Raw genomic sequence first — 6,000 nt, forward strand, 5'->3', positions numbered from 1 at the left:
GTGTGTCTCTAACCCCCCTTTGGCTGGTAAATCTGCTAGTTGACCCGCAGACCTTACATTCCTCAGCCAGGACATAAACTGACTCCCCATCCTGTCAGACTCGTGTCTGCCTGCTTGGCAGATCCTGCTTCCACCTTACCTAACTCTTAAATCAAGACAAGACAGCGAACCCCCAACTAAGCCCATGAAAAGAACTTGATTATCACCGTGTAGAAGTGGACCATCATCGTCTTTGGCAGGTTGAATTTCTTCAGCTGCCTCAGGAAGAACAACCTCTGCTGAGCCTTCTTGGTGATGGAGCTGATGTTCAGCTCCCACTTGAGGTCCTGGGTGATGATGGAGCCCAGGAAACGGAAGGAATCCACAATAGTGACGGGGGAGTCACACAGGGTGATGGGGGAGGGTGGGGCTCTGTTCCGCCGGAAATCCACAACCATTTCCACTGTCTTTAGAGCGTTGAGCTCCAGGTTGTTCTAACTGCACCACGACACCAGATGGTCAGACTCCCACCTGTAGGCGGACTCATCACCACCAGAGATTAGTCCAATGAGGGTGGTGTCGTCCGCAAACTTCAGGAGCTTGACGGACTGGTGACTGGAGGTGCAGCTGTTGGTGTACAGGGAGAAGAGCAGAGGGGAAAGAACGCAGCCTTGGGGGGAACCGGTGCTGATGGTCCGAGAGGCTGAGACATGTTTCCCCAGCTTCACGTGCTGCTTCCTGTCAGACAGGAAGTCTGTGATCCACTTGCAGGTGGAGTCGGGCACGTGCAGCTAGGAGAGTTTGTCCTGCAGCAGAGACGGGATGATGGTGTTGAAGGCAGAGCTGAAGTCCACAAACAGGATCCTGGCGTAGGTTCCTGGGGAGTCCAGATGCTGGCGGATGAAGTGGAGGGCCATGTTTACAGCATCATCCACAGACCTGTTGGCTCTGTAGGCGAACTGCAGGGGGTCCAGGAGGGGGTCGGTGAGGAACTTCAGGTGGGTCAGGACTAGCCGTTCAAAAGACTTCATGACTACAGAGGTCAGGGCGACGGGCCTGTAGTCATTGAGTCCTGTGATCCTGGGCTTCTTGGGGATGATGGTGGAGGCCTTGAAGCAGGCTGGTACGTGGCATGTCTCCAGGGAGGTGTTGAAGATGTCAGTGAACACCGGAGACAGCTGGTCAGCACAATGCTTCAGGGTGTGAGGGGAGACCGGCTGCCTTACAGGGATTTAGTCTTCTAAAGAAGACGGTTAACGTCTCTCTCCAGAAAAGAGAGGGTCGTTGCTGGTGGGGGAGGGGAAGGTGATATAGATGAAGAGGCGTGAGCACCTGATGGGCTGGGGGAGGGAGGGTGGGGGACTGCAGCAGGTTGGTGGAGCTGTGGGGGATGGGATCAGGACATTGTCTTTCAAATCTGCAGTAGAACTCATTCAGCTCGTCTGCCAGGCGGAGGTCATTCATGGAGCGGGGGGTTTTTGGCTTGTAGTTTGTGAGGTGTTTGAGGCCTCTCCAAACCGAAGCAGAGTCACTTGCTGAGAACTGTTGTTGGAGTTTCTCAGAGTACAGTTGTTTAGCATCTCTCACCGCCTTGCTAAACTTGTATTTTGCCTCTGTGTACAAGTCTTTGTCCCCACTCCTAAATGCCTGATCCTTTTGCAGGCGTAGTGTTCTGAGTTCTGCTGTGAACCAGTTTGTCGTTGTTGTAACTCACCCTGGTGCATGATGGTACACAGCTGTCCTCACAGAAGCCGATGTAGGAAGTTACAGCCTCTGTGAACTCATCCAGACTGTCAGTAGCAGTCCTGAAAACATCCCAGTCTGTGCAGTCACGCCCGAACATCCTCCAGCGCCTCACTGGTCCACTTCTTGAATTCCCTCACCACAGGTTTGCAGAGCTTTAGTTTCTGCCTGTATGCAGGAATCAGATGGACCATGACGTGGTCAGAGTGTCCCAGGGAAGCACGAGGGACGGCGTGATAAGCCCTGCTTACTGTGGTGTAACAGTGATCCAGTGTGTTCTCCTCTCTGGTGGGGCATTTAATAAACTGTCTGTATTTAGGAAGTTCATGGGTGAGATTTCCTTTGTTAAAGTCCCCGAGGACAATAACTAAAGAGTCCGGGTTGGTCCGCTCCACACGCCGTATCTGGTCGTGACATTCAGCATGTGGCAGGCAAAGACAATTTCGTCGCCGATTGCCTCTCCCGAGCCATCACTGGGTCCGTCCACTTGGGCCTTGACTGCGGGGCCATGGCTGAGGATCTGGCCGCGGACTTTGAGGTGCAGGCCTACAGGACGGCCCCCACGGCGCTGGTCATGGAAGATGTGGTGTTCGACACAGCAAACGCTACACTCCTCTGCGACATCTCCACTGGCCTACCGCGCCCCATGGTACCGGCTGGCTGAAGGCGTAAGGTTTTTGACGCCATACACGGGCTTTCCCACCCGGGGGAGAGAGCCTCTACCAAGCTAGTGGGGGCTAAATTCGTCTGGCCAGGCCTGCGGAAGGACGTCAAGGTCTGGGCTGCGGCCTGTGTGGCGTGCCAGCGTGCGAAAGTGACTCGTCATACGAGGGCCCCTTTGGCACCTTTCAAAGTGCCTGAGAGGCGTTTTGATCATGTGAACGTGGACCTGGTGGGGCCACTTCCCCCCTCCCGTGGTTACACCTACCTCCTCACCATGGTGGACAGGACCACCAGGTGGCCAGAAGTGGTTCCCCTGTTCTCCACTACAGCAACTGAGGTGGCCCGGGCGTTCGTTATGGCTTGGGTGGCCCGTTTCGGCACACCGTCCGACCTCTCCTCGGACAGGGGTCCGCAGTTTACATCGGAGCTTAGGACTGCGGTCGCCGAGGTCCTGGGGGTAAAGGTCCACCGTACCACGGCCTATAACCCACAGAGCAACGGACTTTGCGAGCGGTTTCATCGTGACATGAAGGCAGCGCTCAGGGCCAGCCTTACGGGCGTCGACTGGGCTGACCGCATCTCGTGGATCATGCTTGGCCTTCGCTCTGCCCCCAAGGAAGATCTTCAAGCCTCATCGGCCGAGCTGGTGTATGGCCAGCCGCTGCATGTCACGGGGGAGTTTCTTCCGGATGCCACGGCCCCATTGTCAGTTACCTCCCATCTTGCTGTGTCCCGGGACGTTGCCGACGCTTTCGTTCCTATTCCGACGTCTCGCCATGGCCTCCCCCAGTCCTATGTTCCCAAGGATTTGCCGTCGGCAAAGTATGTCTTCATCCGCCACGATGGCCATCGTGCCCCGCTGCAGCCCCCTTACGATGGGCCCTTCCGTGTCCTGGTGGGAGGCTCTAAGAACTTTGTTGTGGATATGGGGGGTAGGCCTGAGCGGGTACCTATAGACCGTCTCAAACCTGCTCATGTGGATATTGGCGAACCGCTTCAGCTGGCCCGGCCCCCACGCCGAGGGCGGCCCCCGGCGGCGGTCTCGGCCCCTGCTCCTGCCCTGCCCCCCGCCCTTTGCCCTTCTCCTGTTAAGCGCAGTCGTCATGCCCGCCTGGTCCGCCCCCCTATACGTTGACCTTCTTTGGAACTGTTATGAGCTGGACTGTTCTGCGCTAGCAAGTAGTGTCCTATGTTCTCTGTGTGATACCTGTTCGGTCTGGGCCTGTGGTTATGGAATTCTGGGGGACCCTGTGTGGTGACCCACAGGTAACGCTGAAGAGACATTCACCAAGGGACTGTAAGTGTTTCTGATGTGAGGCTTTAACATGCGTGGCCGCGGTAGTTCTCACGTGTTGCAAGTTGATATGTATTATTGAAGTGGAGAGTAAAGCTGACTCAACGCATCTCCGTCTCCTGTCTCGTCACTTTTCACTCTCCACAGTATCATCCTATGATTTTCACCACCGGGTACAAATTCCTCCAAAAATTAGGGTTTGTGTAATTTTTGTTAGTCTTCATTTCATGTGTGATGAGCGGGACCAATGACTCAAGAGCAGATGTTACAAATCAGGGAATATGTGCCAAAATTCCAGGTTGAATTGAGTCCCAAACGCCAGCCTTTAGCGGAAAATATATACGACGACTGGTGTCAAAAAACCAAAAAGGCTGGAAAACCTGAGAAGCACAAACCAAAAAGAGGCATCCAGCGTAATACACGCAAGAAAAAAAGCCTGAACAAAACTAGAAACCACGCTCGGGGGTTCAACAAAAAACGATTCAAGGAAGCACAGGGGACAGAAACTGATTAATTGCTCCTCTATGGTGATAAATGAAAAATCTGGCGTGTGATTGGGGGACAGCTGGAGTTCAAATACAGGTGAGGTCTGATGAGCAAATGGAGAAGCGATGTTAGAAAAGAACAGGCAGGGAAATAAACAAAGGCAGGATGATTAACTTAGGACAACACCTGCAGGGAAAGTAGAAGTATAACCGAGAACCAACTAAACCAAACCCAAGACTGACAATATGTGTATTTTATGTGGGAGAATGTTTTCACACATGCTAGTTACATGTCCATACTCACACTAAGGTGAATCCTCATGTAGGAATGAAAGCTATTAAACCAACGTGTTGCACAAAGGCTACGCGCCATTAAGAGCAACACCTCAGTGGCTCATATGTTTCAATATACAATGAGATTCCTCTCTAGGTTATTTTTTTTTCATTTTAATATTATTCTAGCAAAGACTGATACACACATATCATCTGACCAAGAAACACGGAAATGGAAAGAGTCTTGATAATCAAAGCACAGCTCTGGGATAGAAGAGATAAGTGACAACATGAAACTGGGCTTAAGGCTGCGCCTGCAGCCGGACGGGGCATTTAAAAGCCGGACTGTCCGGCCTAAAGCCAGACGAATGGCCACCCTATTGATAGGTGGAGCCGTCGATTAATACTTCTCAATCAACCTGTCAAATTAAGTGATCCAATTCCATGTGCTGCAGAAGATATGTTTTCCCTTTGAGTACAGCGTTTACCCGTCTACATGTTGAAATTGTCAATCTACAAAACAAGACCATTTAAAAACCCAGTGAAGCAGTGTTCTTCCCTGTTTAAGGTGCAGTGGTGAGATCCGAAGCTCCAGTCATAAAAACATCTAATGACTGAAGTATAGATGGTGTTTCTTGCCTATAAATATTACAGCAGTCGAATACATTTGGGATTGTGTTGCCTTCTGAATTGAAGAAACGTTATAGCTCTCATTTTTATTTTTAGTCATGAGTTGATGTTCACCCCAGGCATTCAGCGTTATGGAAAAAACAGCTGACAGCATGGATTTCATTTAATAGCAGTTAAAGATAATGAGAGCCTGTCGGATCTTGTCATCTGCCACGGGATTGGAGTTTGTTAAGTATTCAGCGAGAGTTATTTAGATCGAGAAGCATGAGTCCCAGAACAGCCATCATATCCCCGTAATAAGGTGCAATCACTAGTGTAGCTCCAACAGCCAGTGCGCAATCGTGTGATGAATAAGTGGTATGTAACGGCGTTTCATTATTAACAATACAAAAAAGTTAACTGCATTTCATTTCCATTCAGAACATTTTTGTAAGTGGCCATTTTGAAGGAAAATAACTACACTAAATAATATCTCACTGTGCTGTTTAAAAAAATGCTGTTTCAATAATAAACAAAAGAAGGACACACGGTTTTAAAGGTTCCGTTAGACGCCCATGAAGTAATACATTTTCTATACGTCATGTATTGTTGCAGATGATGGATGATGAAACACTGATTTCCCACACAAAAATTTGAGGTTGAGAAATATCAGGGAATCTGGGTACAACTACAATGACCTTTTTCAGAGACTTTTTTCTTGAATGCCCCCTCGGTTCATAATAATAATAATGCCTATTGCCTTATCTATTTAAAAAAAAAGTATCTTTTTACTTTTTACGGAACCTTATCACTTGGTCCACTTGTTTCGATGAAAGACCAAACCTTTTGTTACAGATGAATATACATGTTTTTGTTTTCGAACATCTAAATCATCGAGTAATAAGCGGTTACAGCTGATGGCTCCCTCTGTCTGTCGCCATGTCTAAGGCTCTG

The sequence above is a fragment of the Gasterosteus aculeatus genome, chromosome Y (genome assembly GCF_964276395.1).
Source record: "Gasterosteus aculeatus chromosome Y, fGasAcu3.hap1.1, whole genome shotgun sequence".
Lineage (NCBI taxonomy): Eukaryota > Metazoa > Chordata > Actinopteri > Perciformes > Gasterosteidae > Gasterosteus > Gasterosteus aculeatus.